Consider the following 25,463-nt stretch of genomic DNA (forward strand, 5'->3'; position numbering starts at 1 on the left):
GGAGGAAGGTTAAAAAGTTGAACCGTACCTTGACTAATTATTTTGCAATTGCTTCCATCATCAAATGTGACTGAGCCATCAATTATTTCTTTATAGTTGGTGAACAAATCTCTGTCACTTGTTATGTGTCTTAAGCAACCACTGTCTAGGTACCACTTTGATTGACTCAAAACCTTAAGGCAGTGTGGGCAACCAGACAAGTAATCTTAGGAACCCATTTCATTGTAGTTTTGGATTTTTTGAGCACCGTTGGTTTTCCTTCACTTATAATAACTATTAACTCTCACAATCGAGTTAGATTTGAGAAGCTCCTTGAGTAGGTCCACAATTTTATCAACTAAAGGATTATAATTTTGTTTTCTAAAGCTGACATTATTAGCATTAACTTTAGGAGCTTGAAAAGTTTTTAGATTTTTAAAGTTGTTTTGATTCAAGCCCTTTCCTTTTGAGTTAGAGGATTCACCTTTAATAAATGTAGGAGATACACTCTTAGTTTTCAGAGGCATGTGTTTATCATAGCCCAGACCCGATCTGTCTCCACATTTTCTAGATGTAGATAATAACTTTTCAAGTTTAAGGTCTCCTTGGGCATACCTCCATGTATCCTTTGAACTCAAGAGGGAAGAAACTTCAAGTTTTAGTTTCTCATTTTCTGATCTTAATTTTTCAAGTTCAGACGTTTTGAAATTCAAGTCACATTTTGCTTTTTCAAAACAATCAAAAATATGCGAATTTTCTAAAACAGAATTTTCAAAATCCTCTTTTAATTTTAGAAATTTCTCTTTTTAAAGTTTTAGCTTAATAGCAATCTTACAACTCTCCCTGTATAGGGCATTATAGGCATCCTAAAGATCATCTTCATTATCATTTTCAGGGTCACTCCTTAGATTTTCATATTCGGTCGAATCACAACTATCTGTGGAAGTGACTCTGGCTAGAGTCATTAAATCAGTGACTTCATTTGATGATTCTAGTTCTGATTCATCTGACTCATGAGAGACTTCAGAGCTGTACGATTCATCCCATGTGGCTAACATGTCTTTTCTCTTTGACTTGTCCCTTTTAGGGCACTGATTTGCCAAATGCCCATATTTTAGGCAGTTGAAGCACTGACTATCTTTTAGAGATTTTCAGTTTTTAGATTTGCCCTTTTTCTTCTTAGAGGGTTTTTGAAAATTAACTCTCTTCTTACTTTTAAAAATCTTATAGAACTTCTTAGTGAGTAAAGCCATATCATCCTCTGAGTTTTCACAATCAGAATTAACATTACTTTCTTGAGGAATAGATTTGGATGATTTAAGAGCTATAGACTTATCTTTTGGAGCTTTGAAATTCAACTCATAAGTTTAAAGTGAACCAACAAGTTCCTCAACCTTCATTTGGTATGTGTCTCTATGTTCCCGAATGGCAGTCACCTTGGAATTAAATCTCTTAGGAAGCGATCGTAGTATTTTTGCACAAACTTTGCTTTCTGGGATGCTGTCTCCAAGACCCCACATAGAGTTAACTATGTCATTTAGTTTCGTATAGAAGTCCATGAATGATTCATTTTCTTCCATGCAAATTTTCTCAAACCTAGTGAGAATCTGAACTTTAGACTTTTTTACTATAGTTGTTCCCTCATGTGTCATTTTAAGGATGTCCCAAGCTTGTTTAGCAATATCACAAGATATAATTCTTTTGAACTCATCAGGTGATAGTGCACAAGTGATTGCATTTAAAGCCTTTACATTTGCACTGCTCTCATTTTTCTAAGGTGTGGTCCATAAATAATAAGGCAATACTTGCATGGACTTGGTTCCATCACTGCCTAGAACTTCAGTCATTAGTGGTTTTCATTTGGTAATCGTTGCTTGCCACACACTTTCATCAATAGATTTCAGAAAGATCCTCATCCTGGCTTTCCAATAATCATAGTTGGAGCCATCAAATAGTGGTGGCCTAGTAATAGATAGGCTATCGATATTTGACATATTGAAAGCTCTAGATCGATTAGCATAGGAAATAAATCCAAGGGAATGAGCTATTAGGCTCTGATACCACTTGAAAAGGGCAAGCTCTTAGTCCTAGAGGGGGGGTTGAATAGGACTATGCCAAAAAAAATAAAATGTGGAATATAAAAATAGATATATGAAATAAATAACAATCTCAATTGCAATAGTATTGAGAGGTTGATACAAATGTTGTTCAAATGACAACCTTACACCAAAAACTAAAGTTTATGGTAGGACAACCTAATTTCTTGAACTTAGTAAGGATCATAAACTCAAACCAAAGCAAGAAGCAATAGAAAGAAATCTAACTATTATAACATTCACCACATGTACATGAAAGAGATACAAGCATTCAGCACATATACATCACATACAACATCCGCCACAACTCTAAGAATTATAGTGGTTCGGTGTGTACACAAACTATTCACAAACAGCCACACCTACTCTACTCTCAATAATCACAACCCACATGATATTAGCTTTCACTAAGAAAGAAGGTTTTTCAAGGTTCACCTTAAAACCTTTACAGTTGTGTTTTTCAATTGGGCTTACACAATCAAAACCCCACGCTGAGATTTTCTAGCTGATCTCAGTCAAAACCAAAAATAGAGATTTTCTAGCTAATCTCACAAACCAAATACAAAATGTATAAAATACTTATCTGAAGATTCTTCTTCGATGTAGCCCGGTAGAACCGCTTCTTTGAAGACAAAGATGTTCAATGTTCAATCACACAAATGGAAGGGTTCTATGTCTAAATGAATTTTAAATTATTCAAACTTGGGCTATTTTGATTCAATTTCTTGGATCTTAAAAGGGATAGATCAAAATTTCCTTTTATGAAATCAGATTGAAGTACCAAGAGATCAAGAAATTATAAATCAAAAAAGCCATAAAATAATCTTAAATTACCGTACAATAGCTTCACAATCACGGGAACTTAACTCTCAAAATGGTGGCTTGATTTAGCTTGGAATGAATGAAAAACTTTGAGAAAAGACCTCTATTTATAGGCAGAAAAATAGTTCCTTCAACTGGTCTAAGGTCTCCCTCGACTGGTCCTGAGAACAACCAAATTTTAAAAATTTTGGTGCAATTGGATAAAACTAACCCTCGACTAATTGAGTGGACTACTCGACTGGTCGAGTGGAGTTCAAAATAGTTGCTGGAGTTTGAATCAAGACCTGTTTGACTGGTCGAGCACTATTCCCATGACTGGTCGAGCACTATTCCCATGACTAGTCGAGAAGGGTGCTCGATTAGTCGTGACCCTACCAGAAAATTCTGAAATTTCAAGTTATTTCCTGGACTGGTCGAGACAAACCCTGGACTGGTTGAGTCAGAGACGAGACTAGTCGAATATAGGATAAGACTAGTCGAACTAAAGCTTATAATAAGTATATTAACCCATATAGAATATGCAATATGAATGACCTAATCCTATGGTCTTTCTAGGGTCATATATACCTGAAAGTTGAACATTAAACCATGTAACTTCAGTTGCTTCCAATTGATCTTGTTCTTGAAGTTCTTGAAGCATAATCTTATACACTTGAAATTCTTGAACTTAATCTTGAACATTTGAAGTTCTTGAACTTAATCTTAAACATGTAGTGCCTTTGAGCTAACATAAAGACTTAAAGTAGCACATGAACTAGGTCTTGAACTTGCACTTGAGCTAGCACTATGACTTGATCTTGAATTTGAGGCCGTACTTGAACTTGAAGCAATACTCCATGACTTGAATGTAGCACATCTTCACTTGAAGGTGAACTTTTCATCACTTTACAGGTCCATCAATCTAAAGTGGTTTGTCACAACAAAATTTGACAACTAAAGGTGCTAAATATATAATACAACACTTACAGTCCTCGATCCCATCAACAGTTTGTCCATGGGTCTTAATGGCATCGAAGCACTACTCAATGCGATTGAAGAAATAGTCCAGCAACCACAAAAAAAAATAAAAAATCTTAGAGTTTCTTGATGGGATCGATAGTGTGCTCAATCATATCAAAGGATCTTCGATCTCATCAAAATAGCCTTTTGATCCTATCAATACAACCGTTTTATAGTTGTTGCAACACAAACTATATAAAATGAGCATTTGGATATGTTTTTGTTTGTACAAATAGAGTTTAGGTATTTATCTACTCATATCCCACATCCTAAGCCTTTAAACCAATTAAATTTGATTCATCTTCTTTAACTTTACCACTCTAATGAGGATTCCAACTTCTATATTGAAAATGAACTCAATCCCTACCTTCTTTAGAAATTAGACATTAAGCCTATTGGTATATTCTTGTCTAAATTCTTGAGGAGACCCATATACGTGAATCCTTATTAGGAGCCTACTCACACATTTAATTATAGGATATTCTACCACTTTCCTTGCCATGGTCACCTTATTAGCACATCAAATGTAAGGCGAATATTCATAAAAGTTGAAGCATTAGCATCAATGATCGGGAGAACAATTGAGAAGTCGAGTCATGCATGGGAGAGCATTGAAGAAGTATCTCAAGAAAGACCCTATAAAATGGGCTCAATCCGACACATTATTGTTTGTAATAGTCCACATACACTCATTCCTTGTGTAAGATTATGTGTAAGAGTTTGTAACCAAAACTCGAATTAGTTCTTGTGTAGGGTTGAATTCACCAAACACGGGTGTGTAAATGTTAGTCTCCATTGGGAGCTTCCAACGGGAGTGTATGTAAGGTCTTGGATTAGGACCACTTATGGTTGTTGGTTAACCGATAAAAAACTAACTAAAGTAACATGGGTGTAAACGTGTTCCTCCAACATGGGGGTGTACATGCATTAAGTCCTTGCGTAGGCCTTCAGTGGGAGTGTACACTTGTAAAGGTTAGATGTGAACCTGATTTAAAACCTCCATTAATAAATACCGAAACACTCAAACAGAATGCGTCCGCCAGGAGTGGAGTAAGAAAACTAAATCACTATATATGCTTATGTTTATGATTGCCATTTGAGTACAATTCTAGTCATGCTTATGTGTTTGATTAGTTAAATCATATGAATGCTTGAATTGAGTTGTATGTTAGGCACTTAAATAGTAAGCACATAAAAGTTAATTATATCTCCTATTGACTAGTTACTTCATTGGTATATCATTTGTAGCGTATGTGATTGGACCCACTTTGGCTTAAAGCCTTAATGTTAATTGCCTTCTTAGTTTTAATAAGTAAATTGTTTAAGTAAAATTTTAAATTGATCCTAATCACTCCTCCTCTAGGACTTAGCCATAATTTTGTAGCTCCGTCAAGCTTCCATACGCACCGTGGTAGACTATCCCACCATGTAATTTTACATTCCACCATACACGTCAGTTGTAGAATTTAAAAGAGCAATCCCAAATAAGAACCTTAAAGGCATGATTTTAGAAAGATTAAAAAATGACAGTTTAAGATATCCTGACAGCAAGATCAACCTATGACTATAAAGAAAACCCATAGTCTGAAAATAGCCCTTCTTGGCGGTCTTTAAGTCTATTTAAGGACCACATCTACTAGCCATTATAGAGGGAGGATAGAGGGTCGACAACTGAAGAAGGATTTGTGATAGAAAGACCATGATTAGTTGAAGTGCATTACCGAGCCAAGCTAAATTCGTTACGTTGCAACCAATTCCAAAATGCACATAAAATCTCACCTTAATCCCACTTCAACTCTGAAAAGCTCGAATGCGTTGTTATTTTGTCCAACTACAAGCTCAAACAATCAAGTTAGAAGAAGTTATACAAGTCAAGGAGTAGGATTGGAATCAAGGACATCTAACCATTCGTTTTATCCGAAAATGGTGTATGATTTTCCCTTTTTCCTTATCACATCGAAAATCCATATGTACTCTACTCCGCACATTCCAAGGACATTCACGTGCACACACACACAATCTTTACTTTTCTCTTTTGTTGCTCTTTTTTATTTTTTCTCTGCCTACTCGAGGTCTTGCTACCTTGCACAGTATGGTCCAATGTAGTAATATTAAAGTTCATTTGAATCCAAAAAAGAATCGTAAAATCCTGTAAAGTAGAGATTATGCGTTGCGCAGGCAGAAAGGGTGTCAAACTCCTTCCTTTTTCATAACTGAGGTTGTTACCCAAAATTTACGGTGCATATTAACCATAAGAGTCACTTAGGTCAAGGAATTTAAGGATCTCCTGATTCACAAACGATTCTATGGTTTCTAGCCGACCATAGATTATAAATTTACTTGTTTAGTGATGACTCCAACCAAACTATCTAAATCTAAGACATGCCTTATGTTATTACACAATTGATAAAACAAAAGTGATTCCAATTTATAAACCATCGCCCAAACAAGGGAGGAATAATAGCCCTGTGAGGGTTTTTGCTCACATGGCGGTGTTCATAAATTCCTTATTAGCCTGTATAAAAATCAGCAAACTCTAATAGACGTACCGAATATCACTCACTTTTAATGGCCTATCCTTATGCTTGTAATTTAAACCAAAGCTGCCTAGTTAAGACTGTGATCCTTACACATCCTTGGATTAATCATCTTTATGTGACATTAAGTCCCGATAATCATGATCATATAATTTAGGCTAATGGACCCTTAAATTATTGACTTGAACTCGATCCTCCAATGTAAATGCTAAACAGTCCAACATATAGGATCTTGTTATCTATGTCATACATATACTCTTATGTGGGGTAAAGGTGAACACATACTAATACCAAATCAGATCTTGATTGTGGAGATTTTCCATTCTTACCTAAGTTAGTGCCTTCACACAGGATGAATGTATATCTCATCAGAGGATGTTCATAAGTTTCCTAAGTACTTGTGACAGTCATAACCCAATAGGTACTTAGATCCATGGATCACAACTCTCTTCAGTCAACAACCGTTGTGTCCAATTTCAAGCTCTTAAAGAGTCACTTCTCACATAACTCATATTCATACATGTTTAAGGTGGAACTACACAGTAGTTAACGTATTTCAAACTATCAAGAATAACAAATGATCATCATAATCGATGACAAAAATAAGCCCTATTACATCCACAGGGTCAATGAATGATGGCTAACATTAGCTTCCATGGACATTGCTAGACTAACATGATGATGTTGTGGTTTTAAAAATAGATGGACAAAGTGAATTTGTCACAAATATCTCCGTAGGTCCCACACAGCCCTGGGCACAGGTATATCCTTATGCCTGGGGCACATTCAATATGCTCTCTAAAAAATTAAGTATATCCAAACTAAGGTAGGCCACACCACATGAAAACAATTAGAAGGGAAATGTCACTTTTAAAACCCTCATGGAGCCGACCATGATGTTCATATGCCATCCAAACTGTAGCACTTAGATAAATTATAGTGTAAAGTCCCAGATTTTCATTATTTTTTATTTAAAAAATCCTCAAAAAATTTTCATTGTAATTAGATTATGTTGTTACTTACTGACCCTTAACACTCGATGCTAGCCTATATGTGGGTGTTACTAGTAACGAAGTGTACAAATTTGGTTAATTAATTGTAAAAAGCTAACGAATTTGCCCGATCATTTATACCTCAAGTCTAGCCTCTCAATTTATTCATCTAAGGCCCCAAATCTATCCGACCTATCATTGACTAATCAAGATACCCGTAACTAAATAAAGACCTACTTAAAGCTGAGACAACTAGGGGTCAGATCTTAATTAACAAACCAAACTAATGCAGTTACTCTTTTAGCCTAAGAACCAATGATTTAGGGTGATTGGGATCAGATTGTAATTTTTACTAATTGCAATAGGCCACACTATGAATTTAGCTAATCCAAACCCTAATCATTATGCACAAAAAATCTTACTACCAAATTCATTCTAAAAATGCTTTGATTATCTGAACAAGCTCTAGACCGTTTATTAGTGGGCCACTAAATCTAAGACTATAAAAAGACGTTCGTCTTAGTGGGCTTGACATTTATCGTTGGATATCGAGCCGAGATCATGTCCCAAATCACTCAACTTGGACTTACCAGGCCAGTGCATGAGATGTGTAAATATTTCTGAAATTAATCAAGAACTTAGGTTAGTTGTCTATATTTAGTCTTTACCAAAGTTATGGCTTTCAGATCGTTAGATCATGACCAAATTTAGGGCACCAATCATACTTAATACCCTACACCTATCCTTATAGTTGCGGCCCCGATCGACAACTAGTGACCATCAGACTACTTTTAATCATACTCATCAATCGACGCATTCAAATGGCCCTACATTAGACTAATGTGAAAGATTACGGAGGACTGGGAAAACTGGCATTGGGTATAAGGCATCCCATGTAGTTCCAACAACTATGGATCGTCTGTGTTCAACTCCGGTCGACCGTATAAATCTGGGATAACCACCCTAAAGCAGGCTATCCACTTATTTAAATAATTTACAAAGCTCAATCAACCATAACAATAATTGAGATTTATCAACTATATAAACATAATCATAAGGAAATTCAAAAGCACACCAAAGTATACTAATTGAGCACATGTATGAATCAGTATAATTCAACTAGCATCAAAACAATCCAACCTATATCAATACATGACAATTGAACACATGTAGAATTTAGTGCAATTCAATCTGCATCAACACAATTCAATCTATATCAACATTTTCTAACATTCGACATAGGAGAGTTCTAATATTAGGAGTTCATATCACTGAAGCATTTCATAAAGCATGTTGTTAACAAAATAACAAACAAAAACATTTAATCATCTAAAATTCTAGGTAGAAGCATGAGGGTAGATCTTCACCTTAGAGTAAAAACATCGATTGACATGTGGCTTTAGTGTCGAAAACTTGGTGAAAGTGTTCCAAACCCTAATTCATTAATAATTTCATTGTTAGTAACTTTAGTTTTAACATACTTAGATTTTAATCAAAGGTTAAGGGTTTTACCCAATTTAATTCGAATAAATCCTAACTTGATTCGACAAGTTAGGGACTGAAATTGGCATACAATGGCATCCACATTAGGCCACGCCCAAATACGGCTTCCGCAATAGCATGAGTCACTCCTAATCAATTGTCGGGACCCTAAGTCCTATCATGAATAAAACCAAAGATTAGGGTTTTAAGAAAAATATTGATTCCTAGAACAAATAGACGAATCTATGTAAGATACATGGAATTCTTCTCCAACAAGCTTAAATCAGAAAGTAGAATTTAAATATTCCCTTTGATTGCGAGTGGAAGTGGATTCGCCAATCCAGCGAAAATAATACTGAGAACCGCATTCTCTCTATCTCTCTTACTCTCCTTTTCTTCCTTTTTCTCTCTTCTTATTTCTCTCTCTCTCTCTCTCTCTCTCTCTCTCTCTCTCTCTCTCATTTGCTATGAAAAATTTGTATAGGGAGAGGGGGAGTGAAATAAATCGGTATTTATAATGTTATATGTGGTGCAAATGTACCTAATGCATAGACACTTAATATTATAACGCTATGAGAAGTTGTTTCTAGCTTTTGGGGCCCATTAGAGGATATACGGGTCGATTTATACCTTAGGATAGTTTCCCTTAGTGGTGATCTATGCAAGACTTCAATCACCCCACAAATTGGACATATAAATTAACGATTATGATCAAAAGTTAGTTCGATAGTTACCGATTATTGATCAGGGTCGTGGCTCTACGAATGTGTGTACAATAAAAGATATCATCCTAAGTTTAGTTGCAATCGAAGGACACTAAAGTCATAACTTTGGTAAAGATTGAAGGTGGACAATTAACTTAAGTTCCTACTAATTTCAGACCAACCTCACATAACACATATGCTGCCCTTCGACTCCAAATGAGTGATTCTATGGGCCATCTCGGCTCAACATCCACAGTGGATATCAATCCCAATAAGACAAACTTCTTTTTACAATTTTAAATTTAACGAACCACTAACAAGTGGTCTATAGATAGTTCGGTTAATTTGGGCATTTCTACAATATGTTAAGCAATGAAATTTCTCATATAGGGAGATTAGGGTTTGTATTAGCTAAATTAATAGCATAGCCTATTCGTAACTAGAGAAAATGATGATTTGGCTCTAATCACCATAATTAAGAACTATAATTCAACTATACTGTAAATATTTCAAATTAGTAAAATGTACTAAAAATAGGAAAGTCTAATTTAATCATATAAGATGATTCCTAGCATGATTAGAAGCAATTCGTAAGAAGACACTGATTACAAAAACTTAAAGATAAAAAAGATATGCCCGGCCCATTAGCGGCATGCAGTTGTAGAAATTTTCAGTTTTAACAAGTTTATTGCTTGTAATGTTTTTGGTACTTTTATTTTCTTAATTATTTTTATAATTTTTTATAGTAATTCATTATCAAGTTTACTTTAGCCCCACTAAATTGCATTACATTTTGAAGTTCCATTAAAATTCTTAAAATTCTACAAGTACCAGCTACCTAAAACCAATGATTTTCTATACAATTTCCAACACATCATAAAATCAACCCCATTTTAATTTTGGTTTTATTTATTTATTTATTTATATATAAAACTAAACTCATCAAGCTTTGTTCTAGCATTTGAATCACCCAATTAGAGTTGTATTGAAGGAGATATGGATTTTTTACGGTGGCACCATATTTTGGTGGGGGCACAGTCGAGCTGGCGGTGGTATCACTGGGGTCTGTCCAAAATTTTATTATTTTGGCAGTGGCACTTCCAAGGTCTGTCCATGTTCCCTGCAATTCATCATTTTTCATGGTCGGGCAGTTTTGGTGGATACAAAATTACTCCTTTTGATCCCAAACATGTATGAATGCATGCACAGACATGCACTTAAATTGAGAAATTAAAAGTAATGTCCAAGGACATCCAATTCTCAAGTTGCCAAAAATCTGAGACGTTATAAACTACCCCCCTTGAAAAATAATTTCATCCCCGAAATTGCCTAAGGCTTCTATGAGGTTCATATTTAATGAGCCATTTGTGAATAGGCTAACCTCGCCTATACTGATTTAGCTCGTATCCATTATTGGGCATATTCTTGAGTGATTCGATTTGCTTATGTGACCTTTTCTAGTTCCTTAATCCCAATTATTTCCCTTGAATGAGTTTATTACTAACATTTCGAGGATGACTCGGATCCTACATAGTGATCTAACCCTATGTATAATCCGAATCAATTCCATTTGATCCTAAGCCAGTGGGTTATGGGCCCACCACACTTCTATTGTGCCACTCTGATCGGATGAATGCATATATCAACTTAACTAGATTGGACTTATAATATTCTACCCCCTAAAAATTATTTTTACCCTAAAGATTCAAGAATTTATGTCGCGATCCGTATGTTGAAACGGGTTGTAATTTGGGACCTAAATTTTAACCATCTAGTTCTTATCCGAAATAATATCTTAGGCCTAAACCCTTATCGACTATCTCTAATAATTCCCAAGGGGTAAGGTAACAATTCTTGGTTTTCAGTGGTTGCCTAACATGAAAGGAAAGTTGTAGCGAGTTTAAGCCTGATACATATATCTTCTTCTTGGCCAATACAGGTGGCAGATGGTTCATTGTAAGACACGTATCCTAGTTCGTACCGTTCCGTATACTCCTATGGTTGTCCCGGTCGAATTCCAGCAATCCGCGACCTGTAACTGACGTTTGCGCACGAGCCTAAGCCGAGTCCTGCATATCTGAGTCGATTCGACCCGAGACTTATATCATTGCGACCGCGCCGTCGCCGCGGTTCTGACGCAGCGTCTCGCGTGCTAAGGCGATACTCGGGCTATGAGATGTGGGTCGCATTTAGTTCGAGGAAAACGTCGCACGTTGTAAACACCGAGGGAATCTCTATGACACATTACATCACTCCATCAATCAATGTCAAGTACAACCACCGCTCCCCTAAAGTCAACTCTCTCTTACAACTAAGTACATCCAACCATCACTCACCATCCCTCTCCCCATCACTCCATCACTCACATCACCCCTCTCTCTTTCTCTCATTTTTTCTCCCAAGCTCCATGAGAGCAACTCCAACGGCCCAACATCCATGAGAGAAGCATTGTACGGCCCACTCCCTACCACTCAATCCAACCCTTCAAAGCCGATCTCGACCGTTGAATCACACCCCTTGGAGTTCTGGATCGCATCAGTGGAAGGAGTCCGGGAAGATCAAAGGTGAGTGTTTTCTAGTAGGTGATCTTATGTTTTGATTTTGTGATTTAGGGGCCCATTTATGGTGGGACCCATCTTGATGTATGTTTTGTATCTAAGAGGGACCCATAGTGGCGGGGTCCCTCCGCTACTCACGTCTCTCTCTCTCTCTCTCTCTCTCTCTCTCTCTGATGTGTGGCCCACCTGATGATACACGTACGATGATCCAAACCATCCAATTGCCGGACCCACATTGCTGCCCATCCATCTAGACAAGGCTGGATGAAGGAAAAAAAAAAAAAACACAAATTTCAGTTTGATCCAAACTCCGGTGGGTCGCCGCTTGGACCCCACCTTGATGCATGAATCTCACCCTGGCCGTCCATCAGCGGGCCCGGTTTGATTGGGTCCAGCCGCTGGAGCTGGCATGTCCGGTCTCCAGCGGCCTGGTCGTCAGGAAAACAAATATAAGCTTGGTGCGGGCCCTACCATGATTCATGTATTATGGCCCACGTGTGGACCCCACCTTGATGTGTGGTGTCCGTACCGTCCACGGGACTGGACGAGGGACCCACCATATTTATATATTTTCATTCACACCATCCGTAGGAAGGTGGGACCCACGGCTGTAGTGATGTCAGCAAATGCCATGGGTCAGATAATGATAATGAGGTATGTGTTATTTTCATAGCCTATCCTTGGGACGTAGGGCCCACACGTGTGGCATCCACGTCGTCCTGGGACCCACGTGATGTATATGTTGTATATCCACACCGTCCAGACCCTGGACGGTGCTGGACCACTTGATGTATGCATTTTTGCATCCACGCCGTCCGTGGAAATGCTGCTGGACTGCTGTCCAGCAGCCGCAGCGGCCCACCACACGTTGTACCTGTTTGATCTACGCCGTCCGTCTGCAGGTCCCACCCTGCACATGTGAAATTTCCACACCGTCTACTTGCCCCGGTTGTGGGACCCATATGTATTATGTGCTTTATACACACCGTCCGGCGTCCTGGTCTGGACGCTGGACCTCCTTCATGAACAATAATATTATATTATATATATATATATATATATATATATGGAAAAGGTAATATGCGCTCGACCTCACGATAAGCTCCCGTGAGGTCGAGCTGTGTGGACCCCACCATGATGTGTGTCGACCATCAACGCCGTGCATTTGATGGGTCCCCTATAAATTATGAGATATCCCAAAAATCAGCCGTATACGGAACTCAGGTGGGCCATACCATCTAAAATCATGTGAAGACATGCCAAAAACATATAAAAGCACTTGGTGGGGCCCACCTGAGTTTTGAATGCTGCTGAAACTTGGTCTAAACCCTCATCCAAGTGGGACACACATAATGGATGGGCTGGATTTGCAAACCACATCTTGGTGGGCCTAAAAAATAATTATGAATGTTTTAATGGTGCACGGCCCCTCCCCACTTTTGTATGTGGTGCGGCCCACACAAGTCATGGATTGACTTGATTTTTGAGACCTAGGCCCATGATGGAATGGTGCATCTGACTGATGGGATAGATGTTCGAAACTCATCACAGTGGGGCCCACACAACTCGACCTCATGGGACGGTCTTTTGAGGTCGAGCGGATAGTACATTTTCCCATATATATATATATATATATATATATATATATATATATATATATATATACACACATGTATGTGGTGGGCCCCATGTGGGACCCATGTTGATGTATTTTTATCTGCACCGTTCCACTGGACGGTGCTTGTGAAACCCAACATGATGTATGTGTTTTCAGCCACGTTGTCCATCTGATTTCTGGACGGGTGGGGGGCCCACCTACATGTATGTATTTTGTATTCACACCGTCCATTCACGTGGCCCCCACGTGATGCACGTGTTTTATCCAAGTGGTCCATTGATGAGCCCACTTGGAATGAGCATGGCCCAACCCATTAAAATGTATTTGAGGCCCATGTAAGAGGCCCACTATGTATGTGTGAGGCCCCACTTAATGTATAAGAGGCCCATTGAGTGGCCCATTGATGCGGCCTACTTGTAGATGGTGTGGCCCATTAGTGCGGCCTATGCGATGAGGGCCACCTTGATGTATCTATGGCCCATCCATGAGGCCCTACCTTGCTGTATTTATGGCCCATCCATGGGGCCCACTTGTTGCGTATTTGTGACCCAGGTATGAGGCCCATTATGTTGTGTATTAGGTCCATGTGATCAGGGCCATTTGATGTATATAAGGCCCTTGTGTAAGGCCCGTCGTGATATGTTTATGGCCTTTGAATCAAGCCCACGTGATGTATTTATGGCCCATTGATGTGGCCCATTTGTTGTATATTGAGGCCCATTGGTGCGGCAAGTTGATGCAGCCCACTTGTTGTATATTGAGGCCCATTGGTGCAACCCATTGATGCAGCCCACTTGTTGTATATTGAGGCCCCTTGGTGCAACCCATTGATGTGGCGCACATGATGTATATGAGGCCCATATGAGTGGGCCATTGTGATGTATTTACAGCCCATTCGTTAAGGTCCATTGCGATGTATATTAGGCCTTTATGTAAGGCCGTGGGCCCACTATATGTTTGGCTCTATGTGGGTCATTCTTTGGGGGCAATGTTGGTTAAATGTCCACATTGATGGGTAGTGATGGTTAAATGTCCACATTGTGACCTTTCCTTAGGCTTGGTTAGGCCCATTCTCATTATTCTCTGGTGAGTTAACTCAAACGAATGGGCCCCATTGATATTGCTTGGTCCATCATCGGTCGTCCATCTATGAACCCTATCTTGCGTCGAGATCGATTACCGATTCCGATTGTCAAGGCCGGGTATCGAGACCGATTCCAATTTGTCGAGGCCGATTGTATACAGCGATCCCAATTGTCAAGGGCGAGTATGGAGACCGATTCCAATTTGTCGAGGTTGATTGTATAGACCGATTCCGATTTGTCAAGGCCGATTGTATAGGCCAATTTTGATTGTTGAGGTCGAGTATCGAGGTCGATTCCGATTGTTGAGGCCGATTCCGATTGTCGAGGCTGAGTATCGAAGCCAATTCTGATTTGTCGAAGCCGATTGTATAGGTCGACTCCAATTGTCGAGGTCGAGTTACGAGGCTGATTCCGATTGTCGAGGCCGATTGTATAGGCCGATTCCGATTGTTGAGGCCGAGTATTGAGGCTGATTCCGAGTATCTATTCTGATTGTTGAGGCCGATTTCGATTGTCGAGGCCTATATGATGTAAATGTGACTCGTAGTTGAGGCCCATTGTGATGTATATTCGGCCTGTGTGATGTATATACAGCCCGTGTTTAAGGACTAATGTGATGAATATGAGAACTATGTGATGAGGCCCATTGTGATGGATTTGAGGGCCAGGCGATGAAATCCATTGTGATATATATCAAGCCATGTGAGAGGCCCATCGTGATATGTATTAAGCTCTTGAATGAGGCTCATGGTGTTATATTTTTGGCCCTTATGTGAGGCCATGGGTCCACTATATGTTAATGTTGGTTAAATGTCCACACTATTGAGATTGATTGTCGATACCGATTATTGATACCAATTATGAGTATGTGACAACATAGCATCATGATACATGCCCGTATGCATCATCTACATGTTTGTTATGAGATGTGGTTGACCATTGCATATATCATTGGGCAGGTTGTTATAAGACTCCCCGATAGGCGGAGGTTATCTCACATAAGGGCACGGTATGCGCAGGATTGATGCATGACTGGATTGTATGACTCATGCATGTCATATTGTGTGTTATGATTGTTGTACGCCCTAGCGACATCGGGGCCGGAGCCTCCACAGGCATATCGTGGATGGCCAGATGGAACACTGGAAATCTGTTACTGGAATCGGGCTGCCATAAATGGCCCTAGGTGAAAATCCCTAAATCCTCTTAGTACTAGAGGACGCCCCAACGTCAAGATCGAGTGGATACATGAGTGCTCGAGTGCCGAATACCAGGAGGCCGCGTCTCCCACTGTGTCATGGTCAGCTGGGAGGGGGTGTGGCCTTACCCGCCCGAGGGTAGGGGGCATAGCTAGGCTGAGTTTAACCAGCTCGTGAATGGGTCCGCTATTAATGTGTCGAGTAGATATTAACTGACTACCGGCTAAGCGGATAGTGAGGTCTCTTCTACTTACATGGTCGCATGTTAATGGGTGGCAATTTGCATATAGAGTATACTAGACCCCGGTGATTTTTCCAGAGAGGAACCGCACTGATATGTAGACTTATTAAGCAGGAGTTGTATACTTACTTATTCATTCATTCACTATACACTCGGGCTGGTGTTGCGCAACTAATTGCTACGTGTACCTTCGCAATGGTCAGGATTTCGGTTGGGGCGCGCGACTAACCTAAGGTCACGAGTTTACCACATTGAGTCTAACTATCCAAATTCAGGTATGAGATTGGTTTGGATAGAAGTCTCTTATGGTGGGCCCCGTAGCCTGCGATATTACGTATTATCATCCCGACTTCACACTCCAGCTTGGTCATTTCATTCGCATCGTATATTACATTGCATCCTCAACACATAGTATTTGACTTACTATGTCTCTGCATTGCATAGCTGATCTACATTGCTTCATCAGTATATGATATTGGTTTATTATATTCTTGTATTGCATAGCCTGAATAAGGCTAATGGTATTTATGGGCTTATCAGCATGTTTTCGCATTACTCTGATATTTTATGATTTATGGGCTTGTCAGCATGTACGCTTACTCTGATTACTCTAATATCGCATGATTTATGATCTCACAAGTAATTCCGATATTGTATGATTATGGCATTGTATTGAATACTTGACACTTACCTTGTGCACACACTTTCACCACCCACTAAGTTTTCTATAAGCTTATGCACGATAGATGCGTACAGATGGCGTTAGGTTGCAGTAACATCGAGCATAGAGCGTGCAGCGGTCTTTTAGGGCTTTGACTTTAATATATATATTTTCCTTTCAGCATTATATTCAAATGTTTATATTAGTGAATATGTGCTGTCGTTGTGATTTGGGCATACTTGTGGTTATGCTTAATATGAGTTAAATGTACATTAGAAAATCCTCCTTGTATGATCCCAGGATCGGAATTTGGTGTATGGATGCTGAGTACCGAGAATGGAGTACTATGGAGGCTGTCGGCACCGGATTCGGAGATCGAAAATTTTGTGAGCACAGTTTTCGAGTTTGGGGCGTGACATTCATTGGATCATCTCCCAACCTCGGTGAAATTCGGTCTTCTGTTCGATCAAGCATTAAGTCCATTGATAACCACCATGATTTAAAATTTAGTTTTAACCGTGAATACTTCATTCCATTATAATTCAGCCCTTCCATGTTCCTAAGGATTCTTCTATGTGGGTTATGCGTTAAATCTAATTAACATATTTTCTAAAATGAACCTTTAAGTGTCTCAATGTCTGGTTATTGTGGTTTGTAAAATCTTCATTCTCAAGTCTTTATTTATCTCAATACGTCACTTTAATACCTACTTGTCATGACCCGAAATTTGGCACCTGAGTACAAAGACTCTAGTCCTGAGTTCCCAAGTATGAGCTTAAGAGATATGCACATGTGTTCTCATTCATCCATATACAAATAATCAAAGTAACATATTTCAACTTAACGGATTCAAAACGAGCTAGAGATGATAAAACTCATATATATATATATATATATATATATATATATATATATATATAGGGCTAATAATCAAAATGTACAATTCCAAAAGTAGTGTTCACCCAAATAGGGATTGTACAAATCATAATAAATTCAACATGTACTGTAAATATAACTACCAAAGAGATGAAGTTATAAGTCTACTGGAGTGCCCCGAGCGCACCACCATCTGGTTCTATTTTTAAGTCATCTGCATATATTAAATATAAGGCGTCAAATGCCAACATAGTGAGGAAATATCCCCAAGATTATACTAATGACATTTTAGTGATAAGCATATTCACGACAAATATATATTCCTACATCTAATACTCTTAAGCATCTTACATCTAATGCACAAATACTAAGCAAGTTACACATGTTATTAACATAACCAATCGCATGTAATGATGACATAACAAAACAAACAGTTTCCTAATCTAATTATTAAGTACATTAATACTATGATGAAATGATGCATGATCCTCACAATCCAACACTTCCTCAACAAGCAACTTCCATGCCTATTTCGCAGAATGCCAACAATCCCTCAACAAGTGACTCCAACACCTTTCGTAACTACCTATCTAAGGATATGCATGATTAGCCAAGTGACTATTAATCCCAGTTCATATAACAGGTAGGCAAAGCTAGGATACCTTCATTATATCATAAGTCATTAACTACATCATGTGGCTTATTGCAGCATGCAACGGTTCCTCACTAGTGTCCCTTAATGTAAATTAAGGTTTCATCACTCAAGGACAACCACAAATAATGTTAGGGTTGTCACCCAAACAAAAAAGTGGTAAGGCCATGACATCAATTCCATTAATATATAATATGGTAGACTCATGACCTTCAATAGTGCTCAATGGTCACTATGAGAAAGCTTGTCACCCTTTTTGTACTAATGTAGCAGGCTCGTTACCTCATTTTTATCAATATGGCAGGCACATCACCCAAGCGTAAGTCGACAGCTCGAACACGATGTCTCATACCACCATACCCAATGCATGAGTCTTTATAAGATCGTAACGCATTAATAGTTATGGGTAGACTTAAATCAATAGTAATAGTGGTATCCCAGATTCTATTTAATGTTATACAATCACCAAGAATAAGAATGATAGATCCCTGCATTAGACTAATGCAATCAACTACAGAAGACCCCGGAAAAACTGACATTGGGTGCAAGACATCCCATGTAGTTTCAACCATTGTCGATCCTCTGTGTTCAACTTCGGTCATCTATATAAGTCTAGGATAGCCACCCTAAAGCGCGCTATCCACTTATTTAAATCATTTGCATAGCTCGATCCACCATAGCAACAATTCAGATTTATTAACTATATAAACATATTCATAAGAAAACTCAATACCATACCAAGGTATATCAGTTAAGCACATGTATGAATCAGTACAATCCAACTAACATCAACATGTGACAATTAAATACATGTATAATTCAGTGTAATTCAATTTACATCAACATAATTCATTCTACATCAACATTTCCTAATATTCAACATCGAAAAATTCTAATATTAGGATTTTCATATCACTCAAGTATTTCACCGAGCATGTTATTAACCAAGTAGCAAACAATTTCATTTAGTCATTTAAAATGCCAAGTAAAAGGTTGAGAGTAGATCTTCACCTTATAATTGAAAATCCTTGATTCGGACACGACCCTAACATCAAAAACTTGAGAAAAGCACTCCAATCCCTAATTCATTGGCAATTTCATCATTAGTAACTCAAATTCTAACATAATTAGCTAGACTTTAATCAAGGATTTTACCTAATTTAATTCGAACAAACTCGAACTCATTTCAATGAGTTAGGGCTCAGAATTAGCATATAACGGCATCCATATGGGGCCACACTAAACTACAACTTCCTCAATAGCATGAGCCGCTCCTAATCAGTTGCCCGGACCCCAAGTCATAGTATGAAGAAACCCAAACGTTAGGGTTTTAGGGAAAAACACCAATTCCTTAATCAAATAGAAGAATTCATATAGGATACATAGAATTCATCACTAATAAGCTTGAATCGAAAGGTAGGATGCAAATCTTACCTCCGATTATGAGTGAAAGTGGATTCGAAAGATTAAATGTAGCTCCAACAGTTTATTTTCAAAGGAATCTAGCGAAAGTAATACCCATAATCCATCTCTCTCTCTCTCTCTCTCTCTCTCTCTCTCTCTCGCTCTCTCTCTCTCTCTCTTGCTCTCATTTGCTAGGAAAATTCGTATGGTGAGAGGAATGAAATAAATGAGTATTTATAGTGTCAAATATGGTGTAAATGGCTCTAATGTATAAGTACTTACTATTAGAACCCTATGAGAAGTTGTTTCTAGTTTTTGATGCCCACTAGAGGGTGTATGGGTTGATTTATACTATAGGATAGTTGCCCTTAGTAGTGATCTATACAAGACATTGATTGCCTTGCAAATTAGACATATCAATCAATAGTTATAATCAAAAGTCAGTTCGACTATTACCAATCATCAACTAGGGTCATAGCTGTTTGGATGTGTGTAGGACAATAATCTAGGATAGCGTCCTAAATTTGGTTGCGATCTAATGTCCTAAAAGTCACAAGTTTGGCAAAGATTGACTGTGGATAATTAACTTCCTACTAATTTCAGACAATCCTCACACAACACGTGTTGCCCTTCAACTTCAAATTAAGAAATTTCGCACGCCGCCTCAGCTTAACATCTGCGATGGACGTCGAGCCCCAACAAGACAAATGTTGTTCTAAAGTTGACCACTAATAGGTGGTCTAGTAATTTGGACATTTCTGGAATATGTTAAGCAATGAAATATCTCATATGTATTGATCAGAGTTTGATTAGCTAAATTCATAGCACGAATTATTTGTAGTTAGCAGAAATGAAGATTTGGATCTAATCACCATAATCAAAAACCATAATTCAACTATACTATAAACTATCCAAATTAGTAAAATATAATTTTATATATATATATATATATATATATATATATATATATATATATATAATTTAATCATATAAGATGATTCCTAATATAATTATATTAGGAATCAATTCCTAAGAAGATAATGGTATACAAAACTCTAAGATAAAAAAAGATATGCTCAGCCCATCGGTGACATACAGTTGTAAAAATTTTCAGTTTCAATATATTTATTGCTTATAATATTTTTGGCACTTTTAGTTACTAAATTATTTTTAAAATTTTTATATTAATTCATCATCAAGTCTACTTTAGCCTCACCATATTTTATTACATTTTAAAGTTCCAGAAATTTTCTTAAAATTTTCAAAGTAACAGCTGCTTGAAACTAGAAAAATTCTTTATAATTTCCAAAACGTCTCAAAATCAACTCCATTTTAACTTTGGTTTTAATTTTTATTTATTTATTTATAAAACTAAACTCATCAAGCTTCGATCTGGATTTTGAATCACCCCAATTAGACTTATATTGAAGGAAATACAAATTTTTGAATTCAGCGCACTGAAATTACTAATTGCTTAACATTATTGTTTATTGCTGAACTAGGGGGTGGTAGTAGCACCGCCATTTCGATAGTGGCACCACCAACTGTTGTCCAGATTTTAGGGTAGCACCACTCAACTAGCGGTAGCATCTCCAGGGTCTGTCCAATATTTTAGTTTTTTGGCAGTGATACTGCTAGGGTCCGTCTATATTTCCTAAAATTCATCATTTATTATAGTTATGCGGTTTGTGGACCCAAAATTATTCGTTTTGATCCCAAACACATGCAAATGCATGCATGGATATCTACTTAAATGGAGAAATCGAAGGTAATACCAAAGAACATCTAATTCTCAAGTAGCCAAAAATTCGAGACGTTACAATCTACCCCTTAAAAATAATTTCGTCTCCAAAATTGACTAAGACTTCTATGAGGTTCATATTTAACGAGCTTATTTGTGAATATACTAACCCCGCGCCCCTGTAGTGATTCAAATCATACCCATTATTGGGCCTATTCTTTAGTGATCCGATTTACTTATGTGACTTGGTCTAATTCTTGAATCCCAATTACTTCTCTTCGACGAGTTCATTACTTATGTTCCGCGGGTTGCACCTCCACCATTTGGTGTGCAACTGGGGTGTCTACACGTATATTGTAGCCCACCTGAGTTTGGTATCGGCATGTTTTGTGAGGTACAGTGAAAAGGAGGAAGCCCATTTGATGAACGATTTGGATTCAACAAGAACTTTGTTGTGTTTCATAAAAACTCTAAGTAGGTATGGGAACTATGTGAATATTCGATTGCAACTCTCCTCTTCCAACCTCTCACAACAACCTGCCTGACCACAACTCTTCTTCTCATTTCAACATCTGAACTCTTATAAAATTTGTGGCCATAAAATTAACGGTTGGAAAGAGAATGGTCAAATCCTATGGTTACGATTTTAAGAGCATGGTCCATACACATTAAGGATCATCATTTGGAACGTGAGATTGTTGTTCGTTCACGCCACAACGTATGTCTCCTTCCATCTGTTTTGATATTATGTCTCGCCCTCTAATTTCATAGATTGGACATTGACATAACAACAACTGCCCATTGTTTTCATATGGTGTACAGTCTCATGAGTCCATCAAATGGGACCGGAGTGATCTTCTCAGTGGGTCCCACATGGTTTTTTTTTTTCTCTCTCTCTCTCTCTAGCTCATTTTTTCAAAGCATGTCTAGCTCATTCGAACTCTCTTGTACTAATTAGGTAGACGTCTAAACTTTTATTATTCATTTTTAACTTTGTATAAAGGTATCAAGATCTTATAAACTGTAAGATACCATGAGGGGAAAAAAAAAGTCAGTGGGAAATGAGATTACTAACATTCTATGTACAAAGCACACATGCTACACAACAATTAGGCAATGTCCGAACTTTCCTCCTACTTTTCTCTGTCCTATTACCAATGGGTCTCATGCATGCTTGAAGGCTTATTTATGAAAAAAAAAAAACCATTTTTCTTGCTTTCTTAGATATTTTCATTTATAACATAGTGGCCCAACTGATGGACCATCCCTCCTCCTTTTTTTTTCCTTCTTCTTCCTCCTTTAATAGGGCATCTCTCTGGTAAGACTAGGGTTGTCAATGGGCATTCAGACACTGAGTATGTGATGGACTCGGCCCAACTTAAATGGGTCCAAGTCCCTTTTTTAGGACCATTAAGGAACCAGTTCGGTTTGGGTCTCATCTTAATTTTTGGAACCAGTTGAACTTTGAGTCTAGCCGGGTCCAGGTTGGCTCTACAAACTTGGAGATGTTAAAACTGGGTTGAGTTGGGTCAAGTTAGGTACAGTTGGGGTTAGTTAATTTGATATTAGGAGAGCATTGGAGCATTTCTCTCATATACACACGAATTTTGCTAACTCAGGCCTAATGACACATTTGGGGTGACCCATCTTGGATCTAAACCATCCATTCATCCATATGACTAAGAGCAAGCTATGGTGCAAGAATCACTTCAATGGATGGTTTTAACTCTTTGAATGGGGTTAATTTGTTACAACCATCCATTATTTATGAGCTATAAATCACACAGTTAAAATCATCAAATCATAGTGTTACTTTACAATCATAAGAAATACATGTATAGTGAGATCTTTCTAGTAGATGTTTCAAGATGATGATTGGACTGATTTTGTTTCTCTAGTCAATTTGGACTATACTTTTCAGACAAGGTATCTTCTAAATTTAAGCCAGATTCTAATGTGATCTGGTACAAAATTCAGTTTGGTCCACTAATCAAATGGGCCATAATGTTAAAAATATATATTTTTGTAGACTAGGACCTATACCCATTTAGTGGACACACCTGAATCTTGTGTCTTGTGTCAGGGAATCTACATTGCGGAATCCTCCCATAATTGTATCCAATCCAGTCGCAATGTGCCATAATTGTACATACGCGTGTGGGCATAATAAATTTCTTTATTTAAAATTTTTAAAAAATATTTAAAAAAAAAAAAAAAAAAAAAAAATTATAATCAAGCTGCGAAAGCTCTACTTCAGCAATGAGAAAATGACATGGATTGTTTGGGCCCATCAAAATCATGATTAGACTAAATTCTAATTTTGTCCCTCAATAAAACTTTATAATAATTAGTCAAATGTAAGAATAACCAAAGTAACCTTGTGGTATAGCCAAACACCTGAAAAATTAAAAAGGTTTAAACAAATGACCTAGCTTAACTTGTGACACCATTTTCAAAATTTTCGGGACAAAATTGCCACTACTAACTTTTGTTTTAAATCCAACGCTTGCTGGCAAGAGGAATTCGGATGGGATAAGCACTATAGAGCCTACTGCTGTTTGTGAGAAATTCAACCATTCACACATTTTGCCAAATCATTTTACGACATGAGTTAAAAAATGAGGTATGTCCAAAGTTCAAGTGAGCCACACAGGAGAAAATAGTGGAGATCATACATTCATGGTTGAACATTAAGGAGGTTGCAGAAGCTTTGGATCGGGCTAATATTTTTTTCCTTCCAGTTCTTTCCTATGTAAGGACTTTATGAGCATTTGGGCTACTTTATGAACGGTTTGGATTGCATATAAATATCACAGTGGAGCCTTAAAAAGGTTTGAACAGTAGACACTATTTTAAGTCATGTAGCCCCATTGAGTTTCAAATCTGTCTAATTTTTGTCCCATGTCTTAACATGATCTTTCAAAACAGATGGATAAAGTGAATTTCTCACAAATATCACAGTGGGTCCAACATACCTTCCGGTGGTAGGAACTTCCCCAACAGGCTTTTACTCGAAATCTATGTCAATGTGATGGGACATGATGTGGATTTGGTAGCAGGTCCTACCTAGCAATGGATGGTCCTATGGAGCCCACTATGATGTATGGATTTTATCCATGTCGTCCATCCTTTTTGAAATATCATTTTAATGTATGATCCTAAAAAAAAAAGGCATATCAAAGGCTCAAGTGGACCATACCACAAAAAGCAATGAAATTGAAAACCTACCATTGAAAACTTCTTAAGGCTATAGAATTTTTTATATAACTCATTCTTCAGCCCATGATGTTAAATTAAATTGTGAATCAAATGGACTGAATGGATCCAACACATATCCCACAGTGGGCCCCATAACCCTTAACACATGACAACTCTGGCCCTTAACACATGACAACCATGACTCCGGCCCTTAACATATAACAAAATCGACCCATAGCACATGATAACATTAACCATTAACACATGACAACTACGACTCAAACTCTTAATTAATACATGACAACCCCAACCCAGACCCTTAATACACAACCTCGACCCTTAACAAATAATGTATGTACATTATATATCTTCAAAGCCAATACATTATAAAATCCAAAGTCTATCTCATTAATTGTTTTCCACGAGACAACCACAACCATTTATTTCCACCTCAAATTATTTCTAATAGTCACTTCCCCCACGATAACAACTATGGCCATATCTCTTTATTCACAACTAAAAATGGCTTTCATCTTTATGAAAATGTTATTCTGCAAAAAATAAATTAAAAAATTTATTTAAAATGTCTTTCACCTATCACCAGCTTTCATCTCTAAAA

Source organism: Magnolia sinica, chromosome 15 (genome assembly GCF_029962835.1).
Source record: "Magnolia sinica isolate HGM2019 chromosome 15, MsV1, whole genome shotgun sequence".
In the NCBI taxonomy this organism is placed as follows: Eukaryota; Viridiplantae; Streptophyta; class Magnoliopsida; order Magnoliales; family Magnoliaceae; genus Magnolia; species Magnolia sinica.